Source organism: Aethalodelphis obliquidens, unplaced genomic scaffold, assembly GCF_003676395.1.
Source record: "Aethalodelphis obliquidens isolate GAN/ISIS:26980383/991018 unplaced genomic scaffold, ASM367639v1 scaffold33, whole genome shotgun sequence".
NCBI classification, from domain to species: domain Eukaryota; kingdom Metazoa; phylum Chordata; class Mammalia; order Artiodactyla; family Delphinidae; genus Aethalodelphis; species Aethalodelphis obliquidens.
Genome location: NW_020837977.1, coordinates 7,011,741 through 7,034,021, shown reverse-complemented (window position 1 = coordinate 7,034,021; position 22,281 = coordinate 7,011,741).

Below are 22,281 nucleotides of genomic sequence, written 5' to 3'. Positions count from 1 at the left end.
AAAAAAAAAAAAAAAAAAAAAAAAAAAAAAAAGGAAAAACAAGATAATCTATCCTTACTTACAAGCGTAACAGAGTGTACTTAACTTTACCACATATGATAGAGGTATATATGCTGTAAAATTCGGGAAAGGAACTTTCTAGTAAACTGATGATTTGTGGGAAAAAAATAACATGAGTATGGAAAATCCAGTGTTCCAATCTGGAGCTGTTTCTGGTAACAGCTTCATGGTAGAAAGAATCTAATCAATGTCATTCATATGCACCAGACTTCCCCGGACTGTTTGGCAAGCATAGAGTAGTAGTTATCACCTCCTCTCTGCCCCTGATGGGAAGTTAACTCCCAAAGCTCTCGTTCTCTGTCCCATCACCTGGGGTAAAATAAAGCAGTATCAGACAGTGTTTATGAATTAAGTTAGTTCCATGTAATAACTTTTCTCCAAATCTTGGCCAGTTTTCTAATTCTCAATTCATGTTTCTCCAAGTTTTACAATAGTAGTTTTGAAAACACAGTTTAGAATTGTTTTCTGTATGGTCTACTAAATAGATCAGCCTAAGTTCCATGTACTGTTTGTTCTAGAATCAACAAGTCATAAGGATGCCCATAGCCATGGTTAGACATCTTTGTCTTATGATTGCATCTTACTGGTCACCAGGAGAAAGGACAGAATATAAGTATTAATAAATTTATTAATTTATGACATTTGTTGAGGACTTTCTACATGCTAATATGTTGGTTAAGGATATATAACAATAATAACAATACCATCATTATCTCATTTTAATCTTCATAGCAATCTTATGAAGCAGATGTTATCTCCATTTTACAGAAGAGAAAATTGAGCCAACTTTTGCCTAAAGTCACAGAGTTAATAAACCCACTGTGTCTCTGCCCAAAACCATGTTTTCTCCACTTTGCTCCAATGCCTTCTTGGTTTTAAGAAGTTCAAACTAATAGAAAACTAAGGAAACTGTGGATAAAAATACAATGGGATAAGTACATAGCAAGGGAGTTGCACAGTGCTTTGGGTACCACACAGAAGGGTTAGATTTTTACACTGAACATGGAGAGTGGAGAGAAGCCAGCAGGACATACAAAATTCGTCTTCAGGGAAATGAATTCTCCAAGTCAGTGGGACCAGGAGATAAAGGAGTGTATAATATTACAACCTGTGGAAATGACATGAGCATATACACAGAAGCTTGCAGTAGCCCAGATCATTCCATAAACCTCAAATCAGTGAGTTCACCTGGGGTGACGGATACTCAGCATTGAAGGTGGGCAGTGGGTAGAGACCAGACCATAAAGAGTCCTGTAAGCCTCAGGAAAGAGGGTGCAATGTATTCTGAGAGCAGCGGGGGATCTGGAAGGAAAACTGAAAGCAAAGGAGACTTGATCAGAGTGTTTCTTGGAAAATCATTCATGAGACTCTGAATTAAGGGAATGACCATTAGGTGGACGAGGGAAAGTTTGAGAGATAGTTTGTAGTTGGAGTGGAGTAGGACCTGGAGACCAATTGGATGTGGAGGACAAAGGAAAAAGGAGTCCAGGGTCCTGGGTGACTCCCAAGGTTCTGGTGATGCCATTAAGTGATAACAGAAAATCCAGGAAAGACAGTTAGTTAGGAAAGGAGTTCAATTTGAGATATAAAAAGTATGTATTTGGAAGTAACAGGTTTGGGTTTTAGGAAAAAGACCTGGCCAGAACTACAGAATCACCAGTGGTAGTAGAAGGCACAGAAGGAGAAATTCACTCAAAAATGGCATACAGGGACTTCCCTGGTGGTGCAGTGGTTAAGAATCCACCTGCCAATGCAGGGGACATGGGTTTGAGCCCCGGTCCGGGAAGATCCCACATGCTGCACAGCGGCTGGGCCCGTGAGTCATGGCCGCTGAGCCTGCGCGTCCGGAGCCTGTGCTCTGCAACGGGAGAGGCCACAACAGTGAGAGGCCCGCGTACCGCAAAAAAAAAAAAAAAAAGACATAAGTAGAGGGAATTCCCTGGTGGTCCAGTGGTTAGGACTTGGAGCTTTCACTACCATGGACCCCAGGTTCAATCCTTGGTTGGGGAACTAAGATCCTGCAAGCCACATGGCATGGTCAAAAAAAAAAAATGATGTAAGTAGAAAGAAGACTTCTTGAAATTTTCTCTTGTAAATTTAGGATATTATTTGATGTTTATCTTGCCTCTTTATATAAAGTAACAAAAAAGGTAAATGTTGACTGACTAGACTATATCTGGCATACTGTAATTATACTCAGGAGACAAAAAATGGTGGATAGTATTAACATTATTAGAAGAATAAATTATCTAAATGTTTCACTTAACTCAGTTTATTTGCTCCCAGTCAAATCTACAAATGGTACAATTCTGTGTTTCACGATGCTATGTTTTTAACTTAGATTTACCCTCACTTTTTTAAATTGAGGTATTTTTTTAGTTGATGTACAATACCATATATTTCAGGTGTCCCACATCGTGATCCACAGTTTTTAAAGGTTATACTCCATTTATAGTTATTATAAAATATTGGTTATATTGCCTGTGTTGTACAATATAGCCTTATAGCTTTTTTATTTTATACAAAGAAGTTTGTACCTTTTAATTCCCTAGCCCTGTCTTGCCCCTCCCCCTTCCCTTTCCCCGCTGGTAATCACTAGTTCTCTACGTCTGTGAATCTGTTTCTTCTTTTGTTATATCCACTAGCTTGTTTCACAGTGCTATTTTAACTAAAGAATATATTGCAAAGTATATATATATATATATAGCAACTCGTAATAAATAAACATTTACAAACCCACATAATTTCTATTTTTTTCCTCAGTTGCTTTACTACTTGAATGACTACTAATGTAGCTTAAAGATTTTTTAATTGCTTCTTTTTCTTGCATATTTATTTGCATTCCTAAATTTACTTAACAAAAGGTTTTCTTATTTGCATAGATCAATCTTGAATGCAAAGCCTATAGAATATACTTGCAAGCAGACAATAGCTCTGCAGGGTTAAGGTATTAGAGCGTGACTACCTTTGATTGTTTAAAAGATGGGCTAAGTGCTTCTTTTTAACCTAAATAGAGACCCCACGAGCACAAAGAACCAAAGTCAGTCATGGGTCCCTGCAACACCTTTACACAATTAAATGAAAAACTCTGAAAACTCCTAAAAGGCTTTTAAAACTTGCCAAAAAAAGGAAAAAAAAATCATCTGTGTCACTCATTGCTACTAACCTCATTGCAACCACTGCAATTATTTTAACACACACTAATTAGATTTATTAGGTCATGGTGTTTGGGCTGGGTCTTTGCTAAAAGGAGCACGCAGTCCAATCTGTAGATTATTAACGAAGAGGGTCTATATGCCATAAAGTCCATTCTGACCTTTTTATTTTTTCATGAGACATTCATCAATGAATGGATTAATAGGACCACAAAGGAAAAGTGAAGCGTTTGTGCACCATAATTCATCCTCTAAAAGAATGATTAACTGACAGATTCTATTGAATGCCAAAACCTAACATCAAATTTTATTCTTCAACTGATGCAGCTTAGGAAAGTAGTTATAAAATAAACATTTTTATAAGTCCACAGAGAGAAAGCCTGGGAAAGCATGCCAGGTACTCGAGTCAGTGGTTATGATTCCCAATAAATTCTCCAGGAAATTTAGTGAACTTAGTCTTTTATTCATAATCTACCCTAGTTTTCTGGTTAAAATGGAAATGCTAGGGACCTCCCTGGTGGTCCAGTTGTTGGGACTCCTCACTCCCAATGCAGGGGGCGTGGGTTCCGTCCCTGGTCAGGGAGCTAAGATCCCACATGCCACACGGTGCAACCAAAAGGAAAAAAAAATTAAAATAAATAAAGTTAAAATGGGAATGCTAGTGCTTAGTGGATTAAAAAAATATTGGGGGGGGAATATTTCACACATACTTTTGTAATATTTGAGTTTTATATGATGAGCGCATAGTACTTTTGTAATTATACAAAACAAGAATTTTTAAAATTAAAAAAATTTTGGACAAAATGTTGACCTTCACCATTTTTTTCAAGAAAGAAAATGGAATGCATGCAGGATGCAGGCTCTATTTCAAAGCATCTAGTCTACGAAATTTGTAGTTACTATTTACCCCTTTCAAAATTTCTCTGAAGTACACCTTCCCAGGTATCTGATTATTCAACAGCTCCCCTACATGTTACTCCAAATGTAGTGCCAGACAGAAGCATCCTTTCTGATTTTTTTTTCCTGCACAACATACAAAGCTGAATCTTACACTCTCTTCCCTCCTCAATGGATAAAAACCAAGTCTGTAAAACTTGAAAGAAGGCATAAAGGAGAAGCAGTTTTGAAAATAGAAGTTTGATTTGATTATATTCTTTTTTCTTTAATTCTGATTGCCTTTGTCTAGTTACTTGTGAGTTTAATTTACATCTAATTTCCTGTTTGACTATTCACTATATTTGCACCATATTTACACAAAGGCTTTAGAAAGTATGGAAAACATCGTTCAATGTGTGCCGTAGATTAAGATGAAACTACAATACTTATTTTCCCGGTTCTGCAATGAATTTGAAAGTTTCTGCCTGAAGATAAGATCCTGAAAAGAACACTTGTCTTTTCCTTTCGGTTAAACTTTTCTCTTCATGTTACATCTGCACACTTTACACCGTGAAAAAATAATTAACATTTTCACGAACGCTCCTTCCTTTCTCAGACCCGCCAACCTGAGTTGTACGGTCTAACCTTGCTCGTGAGTCTGTGGAAACAAATGGAAATGTTTATCTATAAACTCGTACTAGGTTCCCACCCATTCTCATGCTGACGGTTATATGCCAAGAAGCCAGACATAGAAAGTAGCGTCATCGTCATAATACACTGAAACTATAGGATTCCATAAATAAATTGCTGATAAATGTTAGTAACCAGTTTTTTTCACTCTGCATTTCTCTCTCTGATGTTTTTTTAGTTGCTCACACGCACACACACACTACTATACTAGAGTAAATTAGCTTTTTGTCCCTTGCCAGAAGGAAGCTAAGACGCTAAGAGGTAATGAGTTTTATTAACTCTCAGAATGTCTGCAAAGTAGCCCAGCATCAAAGGATCGGATCCCTTTTTAGTCACTCCCCAAAGACCTACTTACAGGAGCAAGCGCATCGGTGCCTAATTGATCAGCAAAATGCCGGCTGAGGCATCTGCTTCCAGTCGCTCGCTGTTCCTGTACCATCTCCACCGCCTGTAACGAACTTCCCGAGACACACACTGCGCTGTACAGGAATCAAGGAGACCTGTTCCCCAAGTGTGCGGCAAGCTCATTTGTCTGGAACTGGGATAGTTTTTTCCATGTTACATCGTTGTGAGGTTCTTTGGCTGGGACACGAAAACTCCCTAAGTCATTCTGATACTTTGTGATGAAAAAAATAATTGAAAGCAAAAGTGAAATTAAACAAAGCTTTGCAAACCTAGACTAAGAAATTGGTTTATTTTTCGCTAACTCCGGGGCTTGAGAGAAGCAGAATTAGAGACTTCCCGTGGCCTCAGGTCTGCAGGTGTGCGTGTGGGCTCTGTTTGCTTCCTAGTGAGTGACCTCCAGTTAGTACGTTTAAGGAGGAGCCTGGTTCCCCTCTTTGGCACAGGTGTGTCCTATCCTTAGCCTATCAATCGAGACAAGTAATCCCTTCACCTGTAGTGAACACACTTTCAAAAGGAGCCCCTAGACTAGAATCAGAGTTTGTCAGGGTGGGGTTCCTAGACGTGCAGCTTCTCGGATCTGGTTAGAAATGCAGATGATCAGGCCACACCGCAGATTTTCTGAAACTGGAACTCTGGCGGCGGGGGAGCCCAACCATCTGTGCTCTAGCAAACCCTCCGAGCGATTCTGAGGCAGGCTCAAGTTTGATAGGCACTGGATTCGCTTTGTGTTTCCCGAACTATCGTGGTAATTAAAAAAACAAATCATCCGGGACCTTGATTAAAACTAAGCATTTCTGGAACCCTTCCCTGCAGATTCATTCCGTGGAGCTGCTCTGGGGCCCGAGAATTTATTTTAACCAGCAGCCAGGGTGCCTCTTCTCCTCCTAGGGCTCAATCCAAGGGAAGCCCTGGATTGAGCTCTGTCTCTAAGACTACCTTCCAGGCCTGGCTTTTTCTTTGTTGCTTTTTTTTTTTTTTTTTTTTTTTTTTTTGTTGGCGGGGCGCTCCCCTTTTTTGTATCCTCTCCCGTTGCGGAGCACAGGCTCCGGACGCGCAGGCTCAGCGGCCATGGCTCACGGGCCCAGCCGCTCCGCGGCATGGGGGATCTTCCTGGACCGGGGCATGAACCCGCGTCCCCTGCATCGGCAGGCGGACCCTCAACCACTGCGCCACCAGGGAAGCCCCCTTTGTTGCTTTTGAATAGAGCAGTATTTTGAAATAGGGACAGAGAACAAAAGAGAGGTGAAAGGGTGAGGATCAGAGTCTGAAATGGAGGATGAAGTCTGAGGGAGGTGAGGAGATTGTGTTTCCATCAGTGAGGAAACCCTTGCCAGGGGAAGAATGTCCAGCTGGGTGAAGGTCCCTGTGTGAGGGTCCCTGTGTGAGGAACTAAAGGAAACATGGAAATCAGACTTTGGTTAGACTTTAGCTATGCAGTTAAATGTCTTCCAGGCAAGAAGGAGACAAGGAAAGTAGTGTGTAATTGACCATTCGCCTCAGTAGGACATTCTTAAATCAGGGTCCATAATTTAGGGGATGGGGGGCACGCAGCGTTGACATTTCAGTTGTACTTTCGCTCTGCGTGTCTACATTAGACTGTTTGCCACATGGACACTGGGAACGGTGCCAATGAGCACAGGCGAAAAAGCCAGCCCTGGGAATTCCCTGGTTGTCCAATGGTTAGGACTCAGCGCTTCCACTCTGGGGGCACGGGTTCCATCCCTGGTCACAGAACTGAGATTTCACAAGCCTCGCGACCAAAAGAAATAAAAAAGAAATCTAGCCCTGAAGCACCCCACCAGCCCTCTGCTGACAGTTACACCTCTCAAATTTCTTTCAGTAGCTTTTTAGACATGAATCCCTTAAATATGAAAGAATTAAGTCTTATTTATCTCAAGAATTCTGCTCCTTCATAAATCAGTTTAGGGCATGGACAGGACCTAGGGCTGATGCCCAAGTAGCAGAATGCCTATATTTCAGGTGGTTTAAGGGAGCCCTTAGGGCTGTCTTGTTTGTTTAAATTGGATAGGGAACCAGGTTAGAGGGTATGAAGATAAATAATAAATGAGTGACAGCTCAAGACCACACTTAGGCTAAGGTTAATAAGCCTCAATCCCAGTGGGTAAAGAATCTCCCTTTGGAAGGAGTCACTACGTAAATGTATATCACTGATGTACTTGTAGGTATTTCTTTCATTAAAAAAAATTTTTTTCTAGGGGGGAGGGACAAATTAGGGGTATTGGATTAACAGATAAAAAATACTGTATATAAAATAGATAAGCAACAATATAGCACAGGGAATTATACCCATTATCTTGTAATAACCTATAGTAGAGTATAATCTGCAAAAATACTGAATCACTGTGCTGTATACCTGAAACTAACACAATATTGTAAATCAAATATACTTCAACAATCCTACCTTTTTTTTTTTTTTTTGGCCACACCACTGGCGTGTGGGATCTTAGTTCCCCAACCAGGGATCAGACCTGTACCCCCTGCAGTGGAAGCAAGCGTGGAGTCTTAACCACTGGACCGCCAGGGAAGTCCCCAAATATACTTCAATAAAAATAAAATAATCAATTTAAAATTTTCTAAATCAAAATAAAATCAGAAGAGTATACTCTTGGGAGCAGTAGGTGAGCTTTTTGTCTCTTCTGTGACAGATTATCGTGTTGGATCGGCAGTTCTTTTACAGTTAAATTTATTTCTAATTTTTATTCCACACAATAAGCCAGTGTAACATAAGATAGTATGCCAGAATGTGTGTGAAGTTTTTAACCTGACTTTGCCACAAAAGTAGTATGTTGACACATTCACCCTGAGCGTCCCTCCTCTGTCCTTATCCATAAACCTCTGTAGCTGAAAGGGAGTGAGGAAGACTATTTAAAAGCAAATGCTGGGCTTCCCTGGTGGCGCAGTGATTGACAGTCCGCCTGCCGATGCAGGGGACACGGGTTCGTGCCCCGGTCCAGGAAGATCCCACATGCCGCGGAGCAACTAAACCTGTGCGCCACAACTACTGAGCCTGTGAGCCACAGCTACTGAAGCCCACGCACTTAGAGCTCGTGCTCCGCAACAAGAGAGGCCACCGCAATGAGATGCCTGAGCCTCACAACGAAGAGCAGCCCTCGCTCTCCGCAACTAGAGAAAGCCAGCGCACAGCAACGAAGACCCAACACAGCCAAAAAAAAAAAAAAAAAAAACTAAAATATAAAGCTTTTTCCTTTAAAAATACCTATTACATATAAAATGTAATAAGAGTAATAGTGATACATGAGTAAAAGCAAATTTAAAATTGCAAAAAAAAGTATTTTTGGTTATAATTTATAGGCACGATAAATAATAATACCTTATTAATGTGATATTTTGATCGATCGTAAGATTTTTCTGGCTCACTTTTCTGAAAGTAAGTAAAGGCTGATTTCAAAATTTGTACTCTTTCAACTTCATTTTCAGTTGGTATAACTGAAAGTCACACTTGGCATATGCAAGATCACAAATAATTTTTGATAATTTTTCTTTTTAGAAGGACTCTTCTACTGATGCAACTGTTACCAGCATTGTTAAAAGTATTTTTTTAGGCTGTGGCAACATTGGGATAAACGTTTGGTAAATTATTTCCGAATATAAATTTTAGCACATGGGTAACTGATGATTCTCATGGAAAATGTTTTCTAAAAATATTTAGCTCTTCATAGAAATCATTCGGTGTAAATCTAAATTTAATTTTAATTGCAAATGTATAAATGGCATTTTAATGCTTCCCCAGACATTTCCTGTAACTCATGGAGGTTTACAAGAAACTGAAAGTGGCTTCATGATTTGTACATAATTCCAGTCGCCTGTTTCTGCATTCTGTCGCTGAATCTTCAATTATAAGAGAAAAATCGAGTTTAAAATTGTCTTCTTCGTTAATAATTGGCTCAGCTGAAGCAGCACATAAAAAGAGTGTTCTTTTCCATCAAATGTGACAGTCTTTCCATTTAATTTCTATTTCTAAGGCTGCGGATATGGGTTTTGCAACTTTGCAGTTTTCAAAACCAGGGATCCTAAATTCACTGAAGAACTCTAGTTACGCTTTATTGCAATGTTCTTGCGTACGCTTTTGCTCTGTAATAATTTACCGACAAAGTTTGCAGGCCAGAGAGGTACTGCAGGGATGGGCTCCGGGGACAGTAGTGCCGAGTACCCGCTCTCTCCTGCTTCTGCTGCTGCCACCACGATCACCAACGCTAATCCGGGCGAATCTGGGAGTCCCCGCCCCCAGCCCGGGACTGGCCGGAGGTTGGCGCGTGCGCACTAGGCGCCAGGTGAATCCCGCAGGGGTCATGCTCTGTTGCCCGCTGGCGGGAGTCCCCGCCTTGCTGCCCGGTTTATCGCTTCATTGTACCATCGGCCGTTACTTAACAAAACACAAGTTCCAAGATAAAATTATTAAGAATTTCAAGACGGCAACAGCCTCAGGGCATTAAACGAAGCGCGAGGGCCCTTCCGGGGGCGGGGTGGGGGAGGGGGGAGGAGGTCTCGCATGCCCATAAACGACTTTGCATCCGTGGTGTCAGCAGGACAGTATGATGCTTGCACCCAGCCTTCACTCTAGAAACATGTTTTAATGTAAGGTGGATTTCAGATGAAACCAAAGGAACTGGGTACTTGTGTCCTTAAAGGTGATGGGGATTCTGCCACTGATGAGCTGTGTGCCCTTGGGCGAGTGGTTCGACCTCTCTCCGTCATTTGTAAAAGAATATAGCATTGTGCCAATGTTAATTTCTTGGCTGTCCTCACCGTGCCTTGGCTAGGTAGATTAACATTGGGGAAAGCTGCCTGAATAGTTGAGGGAAATTATCAATACAGTACTATTTTTGCAGCTCTTCTGGAAGTATAAAAGTATTTTCAGAAGCAGATGGTTTGGAAGGGAAGGAGCGCCTCCCAGCCGGTATTAGAATCAGAATGCATAGGCACTGACAAGTCTTGGCTTCTGCTCGAGGTTTTGTTGTGAATAGTTGTATGTCCTTGGACACACTGCTTAACTTCTAATCCCTTAACTTCCTGGGGAAAATGTGATATTGAATAGATTCTTAATGTCCTTTCTAGTGTTAAGATGTGAGAACAATTGAAGGGCCTCTAGAGTCTTTTACCTCCTTAGCTCTTCCTTAATTTTTTTTTTTTTAATTCATGCTTCCAACGCTCCCTAGCTGTGTTTTCCTCTTATTTTTTGATCCACTCAGTATATCTTGAGCACATTTAAAGTTAGTACTTACAAATATCCAGGAGTACCTTTACAGAAGAAAAGCAGTTTTTACTGTGGGAAGGAGCCCATTTCTAGCATATCAAGTTGAAAGAGATTGTCACCCAGTCATTTTCAGCTCAACTGGTGTCGCACAGCCTTGGCGGTCCACTGAAGTCACCTGGGAATCTTTTAAAACTATCGATGCTCCACTGCCCACCCCCAGAGATTCTGATATAATAGGTCTGGGTGTGACTAGGCCAGATTCCACTTTTTATATTTGGTGCATTTGTGATATTCATCAAAACCATGGCTCCTCTGACATTATAATCGATCCTATTGAAGCATAATTGTCTTTTCATAAAACATAAAATGCCTGTATCACATAATCCCCTCAAGTACAACTCCCATTTGGTGCAATGTGTACATTATTGCATGGTACAAGAAATGCAATAATGTATAATTGCACCAAATGAAATTGAGGTCCTTATAGATACTTTTGTTCATTCAATATGTGCATAAATACATTTGAGATTGTAAACTACAATGGCTTAGGGAGCTAAATTTTTTTATTACAGCTTTAATGTGATATAATTCATATACAATGCAATTCATCCATGTAAGTTGTACAAGTAAATGGTTTTTAGTATATTCACAGAGTTTCAAGGACCTAAAATTTAACCTTTGTTATACAGGAGAGCAAATTTGAAAGACCCCAAAATTTCCACTTGATCATGGTAAGCTTTTATCATTTTTTTTTCTCTCACCAGCCCTGTTGTTCTATTAAACCTGCTTAAAGAAGGTAATCACCAGTGGTAAATTCATCTTTAATGAAAAGAAGTGTCATTAGGAGAAAAAAATGTCGGTTTTCTTTTAATGCTCATTCATCTTTCCTGAAAGGACACAGAACACTTCCGCACAGTGATGATTAGATCCAAAATGTATATGCTCTGCTTTATATGCTCTTTGATTAATCCATAGCAACCAATTACCATTGCTTACCTTTATTATTAGGTTTTCCTAACACCATTACACCCCTGACTAATGAAAATGCTAGGAGTCTTTTAAGAGCATGCACGATGTCGTTCTAGCTAATGCCGAATAGTTAATTGTCTTCAAAATTTGAAAGCAAGGTCTTATGATATAGAGGACCCAGACTGTCTATAAACGGGTCCATATAAAGCACTTAGAAGAGCACTGAGCACAAAGTAAGTATTCAGTGAGTAGGGTGATCATATCATCTAGAAACCAGGACACTTTGAGAGTGAAAGGGGGCGTGCGGTTGTATTAGCTATAATCATTATATAGCATCTGTCTACTTTGCATAATTAAGATGATAATACAAACAAATGGCTGTTCTTAATCTTAATTTATAATTAAATCTTGGAAAGAAACTGCACATAGACTTTTCAAGGTTTTCCATTAGAATTAAGGTACTTATAAATAAATCAATTGTCATCTCCACTTTCGAATCACACTATACCCCCAACCAAATCCACATCGGCCACAATACATAACTGTTAAACAGCCAGAGAATATATGTGTATGAGACTGGTCAGACCATCTTGAGCCAAACGTGCAAACTAGTTGGTCTGCAGATGCCAGGCTCTTACACATTTGGATTTCTGGGACAATTAATCTGTCACTTTTTGACATGTGATCAATTTTCTAATAATTGAACTTTAAGAGGAATGGGTAGACAATGGGTCTTTGTACTCCAGCTGTAAGGAAGCGATGAAAGCAAATGAATTTTCCAGGTCATGGGAGCTTCCATTCTCAGCACTTCCAGTCATTTTAGGTAGAAATCTTCCAAAATGTGTGAGCCTCATAACAGTGGTTTCCAAGGGAGCCTGTGTCCTTCTTTTAGGAAATCTCATTTCATGACCAGAAAATCCATGGCTACTAGTCAGCCCAGTGCTTTGCACTTTCAGGGAAAACAGAACGTGAATGCTCGACTTACTCTACATGCCAAAGATGAGAGGCTTGCAGGATCACCTCCTCATGCCTCCTTGACACGGCTGCCTCTGTTCATTTACAGCCAGGGAAGGAGCTTCTGGAATCCACATCTCCACAGCTTCCTTCATTATGATTTTCTAGCTTGGAACTTTTGTCCTTTTTTCTGCTGTGACTCCTAACAGGTGCTGTCCACCTTCGCAGCATGTGTCCAAGCATCCCCAGGGTGAGGCAGCAATCTTGGTTGGCCACTTATAATTTCACCCTTTTTCCTCGCACTCAAGAAAGCATATTGGGGGACTTCCCTGGTGATCCAGTGGTTAAGGCTCTGCATTCCCAGTTCAGGGGGCCCAGGTTCGATCCCTGGTCAGGGAACTAGATCCCGCAGGCTGCAACTGAAGATCCCATGTGCTGCAACTAAGACCTGGTGCAGCCAAATAAATATATAAGTAAATATGAAAAAAAGAAAGAAAGCATATTGGAAAGCAAGTAAGAGAGATATTATTGTATGGATAATCTCAGATCTGCTCTGATTTTCTTTTTAAGCAAACCAACTTGCGTATGTTTGCAAACTTGGATGTGTTACTGAGAAAACAAATATTTGTGAATTACAACGTAACTAAGACACTGCAGTGTGCGTCCTCAGACTCCCCTTGGTTTGACGGATCTGCAGTGAGGCCACCTTTCCCTTTCTTGCCAGAATAGTCATTCATTATTTGTTTATTCATTTGCTGTTCTTTTATTCTTTCCATGAACACTTAATGGATGTTTATTGTGCTACATGCTGAGGAAACATGATGATCAAGACCAAAAATCCTCTGCTGCCAATGAGCTCATATCTAATGAAGGAAGTTAGATATGTCCACAAAAGAAATGGAGATGAAAGTATGGACATGGTTATAGATATAGATACTGTATCTGATGGATGGAGAGATGATTGACAGCTGAGGATAACTGCTACATACAGATACATATGAGAGATCCGAAGGGTCTCTAACTCTCCTGCGGGAGAAAGGTGGTCAAGGGAAGCTGAATCTGGATGAATTGGACCACTTGGCCAGCCAGGTGAAGGCAGGCAGGCCTTCCAGGCAGCGCCATAGACATGCTCTGTAACCAGCATGCAGGCCTGGAGCAGCAGTGTTGGTAAATTAACTTATGCCTCAGTGTAGTCTGAAGATGTCAGAAAGTTGATAAATCTGGCAGGATAAGGGCTATAAACTGGATTTTTTTTTTTTTTTTTTTTTAAGAGTGAAGCCAGAAGAAAATAGAGATCTGGGAGGATTATGAGGGAAAGTGGGAGGGGGATTAGAGGTCCCCCTCCTCTGAGCCCTCTCTGCCTCACCCCGTGTTCACTTATATACTTTTTCTCCCAGACCCCTCAGCTCCCGGAAGCAACCAGTTTAAATCTTACTAGTTTTGATCCAAAAACATGGTGATCTTTTTTTTTTTTAATTTTTTGGCTGAATCACTCGGCATGCGGGATCTTAGTTCCCCAAACAGGATCGAACCTGGGCCCCTGCAGTGGAAGCGCGGAGTCCTAACCACTGGACCTCCAGGGAAGTCCCAACATGATGATCATTGAATTCCCTAAGATTTCAGGGTTGCAAAAGTACTTCCTTTGCACAAAGGCTTCTATGTGAATGTTCCTACCAGCATTGTTCATAACCAAAAACTTAACTGGTGGTATATCCACACAATAGAATATTCTCCAGCAGAAAAAGAAACAAACTACTGATACTTGCAACAACATAGATGAACCTCAAAAACGTTACACTTGGGAAAAGAAGCCAGATACATATTACATGATATATGTATCTACCTATTTTTATGAAATTTCTAAAAAAGGAAAATCTATAGAGAAAGAAAGTGGATCAGTGGTCATCTGTGTCTGAGGGTAAGAGTGGGGATTGATTGAAAATGAGTAAGTGGGAACTTTTGGGGTTATAGGAATATTCTAAAACTGAATTGTGGGATTGGTTGTACAAATGTAAATTTATTAGAAATCATTTAACTATGCACTTACCACAGGTAAATTTTATAGTATGTAAATTATACCTCATTTATTTATTTATTTATTTATTTGCGGTACGTGGGCCTCTCACTGCTGCGGCCTCTCCCGTTGCGGAGCACAGGCTCAGGACGCACAGGCTCAGCGGCCATGGCTCACAGGCCCAGCCACTCCATGGCATGTGGGATCTTCCCGGACTAGGGCACGAACCCATGTCCCCTGCATCGGCAGGCGGACTCTCAACCACTGCGCCACCAGGGAAGTCCTATACCTCATTTTTAAAATGTACTACCCACTTCCCTATTCTTTTAAGAAAATATATTGAGCGTTATTGAGCCCTTGTCTTTAGGGTGGTCCGCATAAATATATTGTATTATCAGTATAGCAGATTGGTTAGGTGATAAGCTGTTTGATCCCTAGCAAGTTACAAAATCTTCAAAGCCCTCAGTTTCCACATGTGTAAAATGAGAATAAAAGTATCCACCACATAAGATTGTTAGAAGAATTAAGAGAAAACCTGTAAAGTACTTAGAACAGAGTTAATAAAAACTCAGCACAGTAGCTGATATGATGCTAATGATTGTCATTCCATGATTAAAATAGCAGATGGGAGAAAAGGGAGGAGGTGGGAAAGGAAAAGTGTCCAAGGTGATAAAATCATGGCAGCTTATGTTCCCTCCAATCTTAATTTCTTTTGTTTTTTCTAATTAATTAATTTATTTTTGGCTGCGTTGGGTCTTCGTTGCTGGGCAAGGGGCTTTCTCTAGTTGCGGCGAGCGGGGCTACTCTTGGTTGTGGTGCACGGGCTTCTCATTGCGGTGGCTTCTCTTGTTGTGCAGCACGGGTTCTAGGCGCTCAGGCTCAGTAGTTGTGGCGCACGGGCTTAGTTGCTCCGCGGCATGTGGGATCTTCCCGGACCAGGGATTGAACCCGTGTCCCCTGCATTGGCAGGCAAATTCCTAACCATGCGCCACCAGGGAAGTCCCTCACTTATTTTTTAAACTAGTTTTTTTTTTAATTATTAAAAAATTCAAGCCATAAAAGTGGGTTTGTGTAAAGAAAAGTAAATCTCTCTCCACCACTCTTAGAATATTTCCCTGCACACCTAGGCATATGTGTGTATGCCTATTCATATATTTACATAAGGTGTACCAGATACGGTTCTACACCTTCCTTTTCAAATGTAGCAATATTTCTTGGAAATATTTGATATAGCATACTTTTCCCTTTCAGACAAGCCTAATATTCCTGAGATACCATAAATTATTTAACCCTACAACACATTTTCTGTTATTTCCCATCTTTTTCAATTACAAGTAAACTAGAAATGATTATCCTCTTATATATGCTTGTCTCCATCTGGAATTGAATTTGGGGGTGAGAATGCTAGTTACCTCAACATTATTTAATGACTAAATTGTATTCTACCTCAATGATTTGAAATGTCACCTTTTCTCCTATACTGTTCTAAATTCTCAAATGAATTTTTGCTCTATTTCTGTATGCCCTGTTCTGTTCGACTGATCTATATATTCTTTTTTTTGTTTTGTTTTGTTTTTTATATATTCTTGATTCACATATTCACATGTCAATACTACATACACTGTTACACTTCCTGTAGTTTTATAAAACATTTTGATATCTGTTAAGGATAGGATTCCCTTGTTCCTTTTATTTATGTATATTCAGTATTTCCAGAATGAATCTGAGGAAATTCCATTACATTGAGTAGATGAATTATTTTAGAGATACAGCTCATTCACACTTTAATGAGACAGTAAGTACTAGAGGGACTCAAGGAATCAGAGATTTGGGGTGAGGGGGGGCAGGAAAAAGAGGGAACATTCAAATGTTAATTAGCTCAATGAGCCCACACAGACACTAGAGGTCCTGAAAGAAATAGGAGAGGGTTTCAAGAGAGAAAGGAGATGACAGGAAAGAGGAGGCTTTCACTCCTTGCCCCTGAGATCTGGCGACTGTGCTCCCCACTCCCCGCCATGCTCTTGACAAAGACACTGGATTTCCGTTTCCTAAATACAATGGGCTCTTCTCTTAGGGTCCTGGGCTAGCCCCCAACATGTAGCAGTGCTTTGCTGATACCCTCATTAAGCTGTAAGATCAGACCCAGTTTGAATGGCTGCAAACCTCAGCTCCTTTTGAGTTTAGTCCATCTCCCCAGGCCAAAAGAGTCCATCCAATCCACATGCGATGATGTCTAGATCACACACGATAATCTCTGCCTTTGCCTTCAAGCATCCTCCTCTCAATCACATCCTCTCCCTCCTCTCAGCCTCCACCCCTCACTGTCCCTATTCCTTTCCCACTTGAGTTTCAGAATGGTACAGTGAAGTATTGGGGGGAGGGCGGTGTGTGGGGACAGACTGGGGGAGACCCAGGGATTAGAATTTCCCCCAATCGCCAACATTTGCCATACAGCATAATTTCCCTGAATAAATAGCTCTCAGCAGTTTGTAAGGTCCGTGGTACAGTGTTGAGTACAATGTACGATGTTTAGAAGTGTCTGTTGAATAATCAACTACTGACTGGTTTGTTCTCCTAAATCAAAATACCTGCAGCCGTTAATGACAGCCGTAGGTTACCCTACGGAATTCACTTCTGCAGAACTTGGCACAGACAAAGTTTGTTATAAATAAGTATAGTTTCATTGACATTTGGTCTAGGGCAAGTAAATTACCCAATGAGGTGATTTATAAATTCATTCAACTTAACTCTCTGATAGGAAACTGAGCAATGGCGCTCTGGTCATCGGGTCTGATTTATATCAGAAAAGTGTACAAAAGAAAATGGAGGTTCTCTATCTCACTCCTGCTCTCTCCTGGTCTCCCGTTACTATATAACACGCATCCTTTTCCTTGAATTACCTTCTTCATGGCTCGAGAGCTTTGACGACTTGATTAAGCCTTGCAGGGCAGTTGCAGACCCTACCCATCTGATTAATTAGCCCAAACCTTATTAACTTCCTAATTCTGATCAATAAGGCACTGATGCTAAACTATGCAAGGGCAAACTAAGGAGGCAATTTTATTGCAAGACACAAAGTCCCTACTGGTTTTTTTAATCTATTTTTTTTTTATCTTACTTTTTAATGCCAACCAGGTTGGAATATGGTAATTCAATAATAGTCCTATGAAAACTACCCACTCTCCAATCATAACTACTTTATTTGCTACACCAGCACTGTTTGGGGACTTTGCATTAAAAACACAGGGTCTCGGGCTTCCCTGGTGGCACAGTGGTTGAGAGTCCGCCTGCCGATGCAGGGGACATGGGTTCGTGCCCTGGTCCGGGAAGATCCCACGTGCCGCGGAGCGGCTGGGCCCGTGAGCCATGGCCGCTGGGCCTGCGCATCCGGAGCCTGTGCGCCGCAACAGGAGAGGCCACAACAGTGAGAGGCCCGCGTACCGCAAAAATATAAAAAAAGAAAAACACAGGGTCTCCATTATTCAGGATACTGGGTAAGTGTTGCTCGTGGCCAGAGAAAGAATATGATGATGATAACAATGATACAGTTATTCCTTCTCTGCAGGAAAATGACAAAATATGTAGCGATAAACTCCTCTTCCCCAAACCTAAACTCAGAATGGAGTTCTCTAACAGTGAGGAAGTCTTCCAATATCCTAGACCAGCACTATTCAATAGAAATATTTTTAATTTTCTAGTAGGCACATTGAAAAAATTAAAAATTAACTAGTGAAATTAACTTTGAGGGAGTTCCCTCACGGTCCAGTGGTTAGAATTCGGTGCTTTCACTGCCGGGGCCCAGGGTTCAATCCCTGGAAATAGGCTCCCACAAGCTGCGTGGTACAGTCAAAAAAAAATTAACTTTGATAGCATATTTTTGTAACCTAATCTATCAAAAATATTATCATTGCAACATGTGACTAATATAAAATTATTAATGAGATTTTGTGCTTTGTTCCCCCCCCAGCTTTTTAAAAAATTAATTAATTAATTAATTAATGGCTGCATTGGGTCTTCGTTGCTGCGCACGGGCTTTCTCTAGTTGTGGTGAGCGAGGGCTACACTTCCTTGCCGTGCGAGGGCTTCTCGTTGCGGTGGCTTCTCTTGTTGCGGAGCACGGGCTCTAGGTGCGCGGGCTTCAGTAGTCGTGGCACGCAGGCTCAGTATCTGTGGCTCACAGGCTCTAGAGTGCAGGCTCAGTAGTTGTGGTGCACGGGTTTAGTTGCTCCACGGCATGTGGGATCCTCCCGGACCAGGGCTCGAACCCATGTCCCCTGCACTGGCAGGCGGATTCTTAACCACTGTGCCACCAGGGAAGTCCTCTCCCCCAGCTTTATTGAGATATAATTGACAGATGACATTGTGTAAGTTTAAGGTGCACTGCATGATGATTTGATACATGTATATACTGTGAAATAAAAACCACAATGTGAGTTAACACCATCGTCACTTCACATAATTACCTTTGTGCGCGCGCGTGTGTGTGTGTGTGTGTATGTGTGGTGAGAACAATATTGTGTTTTCTTTTTCCACACTAAACCTTTGAAACCAAATGTGTATTTTATATTTATAGCATATCTAAAACGCAGACTAGCCACATTTCAAGTGCTTAATAGCTACTTATATAACTAATGGCTTTGAGGACCACTGCTCTAGAACTAGGACTGGTTTCAACCCATCTCCTTCAGGTTACATAAACCTGTGCAGAAGTGACAACCCCTGTCACGAAGACAGGCTCATGACTTGGTATCCACTCTATTTCTCTCTGTCACTTTCAGAGCCTGGTCTCGTTTCAACCTTCCAATTGTCCCCAAGTCACATGAAATTCTGAAGTTTAAAGAATAGACTCGATTTTACTTTGAACTTGGAAATCATTTCAGCTCTTTGCATGTGCTAAGTTGAACTACTTAGCGCGTTCGTGGTCTGTCTCTCCAGGGGCTGTTTCCACTTCCAAGGGCATGGCGACAAGCTACAGAAGCCTCTGAGAAAGGCTTTACTTGCCCAAGGCCGGAGCTTCTGGCCTCACTCCCCTGTCCCTATCTCTCCTCTACCATCTCAGGCCATCTTTCCCTTTATTGTCAGCTTAACAAGCTACTCACAAATTAAGTACAGCTTCTTATTTTTGTCTCTCTCCAGTTCTTTTCTTTGTTAAACAAAGTCAATAGATAATGCATGCACAAAGGAAACAGCTCAGAAATCACAAAAAGGTGGTCAGTGAAAAAGAAAGGCCTCCTTCCCACCTGACTCCTAGCTTTCCCCAACCAGTTGCTCTCCAGGAATTTAACCCACATTAAGAATATTTAGTGTGACTTTTCAGAGATAATCTATCCCTGCTTTTGTATATATGCTTTTATACACACACATATACGTGCATTTGTATTTTTTTCATTGAAAGACAAAAACAGGCAGCAATCTTCAACTTCGGCCCTACTTCATCTCTATGATGTAAAACAATCAGAAATGAGTCATATTATTCCAGAACCAGTAAATACGGTACACGACTTCCACAAAATTGCAACAGACTGACCTTTTAACGTTGAAAGGTGGGAAATATAGGAAGGTGACCTGCAGCCAAGGAAAGGTAACCTGAGAATTGAGCAATGCTCAACATTTTCATTCCAGAATGCTTCTTTTTTTTTAAACTCCTCTCTGATACCACCTCCCTCTCCAGAAAACTGTCATTGAGGGTTAAGAAGGCATATAACAACGAAAATAAAATCTGATTTTGAGAAATGAGAGAGATTAGTCTTTTAAAAAAGAATATAAGATTAACAGCAAAGAAGCACTTAGCTATCTCTGAACTACCAGGAAAGAAACAGGCACAGAATCCTGCTCCATGTTTCTTTCTTAAGACAGACGAATGGATAAAGAAGATGTGGCACATATATACAGTGGAGTATTATTCAGCCATAAAAAGGAATGAAATTGGGTCATTTGTAGAGACGTGGATGGACCTAGAGTCTGTCATACAGAGTGAAGTAAGTGAGAAAGAAAAATAAATATCATATATTAACGCATATATGTGGTATCTAGAAAAATGGTACAGATGGACCTATTTGCAGGGCAGGAATAGAGATGCAGACATAGAGAATGGACGTGTGGACAAGGGGGGTGGGGAGGGATGAATTGGGATATAGGGGTTGACGTATGTGTACTGCCATGTGTAAAACAGATAGCTGGTGGGAACCTGCTGTATAGTGCAGGGAGCTCAGCTCGGTGCTCTGTGGTGACCTAGAGGGGTGGGATGGGGGGTGGGAGGGAGGTCCAAGAGGGAGGGGATGTATGTATACATAGAGCTGATTCACTTCGTTGTACAGCAGAAACTAACACAACATTGTAAAGCAACTATACCCCAATTTAAAAAAAAACAAAACTGTGACTCCTTTAAGATTGTGACTTCTATAGATACCCAAGAAACCGTGTTTCCCGCTAAAGCTCAAAAGTGGGTTCTAAAGCACAGGCCCTTCCTGCATATTCTGAAGACTGCAGAAAGAATGATGTATTTCAAAACATAATCTTCCAACTTTGAAAAGGCAACAGAAAAGTTCTTCATAAAAGACCAGTGATGTTGAGACAGGTCATTAGATTTTAATCAACAGCTATGTGTTTCCCGTGAGCCATGGCCGCTGAGCCTGCGCGTCCGGAGCCTGTGCTCCTCAACGGGAGAGGCCACAACAGTGAGAGGCCCGCGTACCGCAAAAAAAAAAAAAAAAAAAGTGGACAAAAAAGAAATATCAATAAATGAAAGCTGTGCCCTGCCTTCCCTTTTTTATGAAAATAAGAACAGTGCCTGTCACCAAAGCAGGGCATGAGGACCGTCTGAGCTCCTGCAGGGGCTGGCATCTCTTGGAACATGCTCAGTCCAGCCAGGAGTTCCAGCCTGAGGTATCTGCTCCCAGCGGAGGCACAGAGCAAGGAGATATTTGAGCTCTCACCCCACTCCTGCCTCTGGCTAGGATTCCATGGAATAGATAAACTATCAATCCAGAGAACTGACTGTTCATCCAAAATCAGAGAATCCCGACTCCTTCAAGAAAGACCCAAAGTCTGACATCCACTGGGCTCCAGGGACATGTCTATTTTTGCCAAAAGGCCAGCATTTGGGGAAACAAATGAAAAAGACTAAGATCCCATCAGAAGACAGGTCACCATTTCGCCCACATGTCTCCATATAGAATATATTGGGCGCCAGGCAGGGCTGGGTGCCCACTCTGTAAACGCTGATATTTCCTGTGGCCCAGCCTCAATTCTCCCTGACAGACACCTCTCCACACCTCCTCGGCAACTTCAGGCTTTCTTCTGATTTTAGTTATCACCCAAATGCTGAGAGCTCCCAAATCTACAGAGCCAGCCTCAAGGCAGACCTTGATCCCCCCAAAAGCCTGAGAGCACCCCCAACCTGTCCTAACCCCTGCAGCCACTTTAAACCATTACCTCAGTTAAGTCTCACATTAAACCTATGATGTGTCTATTAACCCAGTAAAGATGAAAAGACGGGAATTCCTTGGCGGTCCCGTGGTTAGGACTCTGCACTTTCACTGCAGCAGACCGGGTTCCATCCCCGGTAGGGGAACTAAGATACAACAACAAAAAAAAAGACTAAAGTTTACAGAAATTGAGTAACTTGCCTGAAATCACTTTTCTAATGAGAGTGGCTAAGTCTCCATTCTAACCACTTTTCACCTCTTCCCAAAGCCCACGCTCTTCCACCTTTTCAGGTCTCCCACCACAGCTGCTACAAGCCCTTCTGCCCCCTCTGCCACCTTCCACTTTCGTGGCAACAGCGGGCATCTTGGCTTACCCTGTGCAGGTCCCGCTGAATTATGCCTTCTCCATGCCTATGTAAAGGGAACAATATTAGGGGAGACCTAACCAGTGTGTGTGTGTGTGTGTGTGTGTGTGTGTGTGTGTGTGTGTGTGTG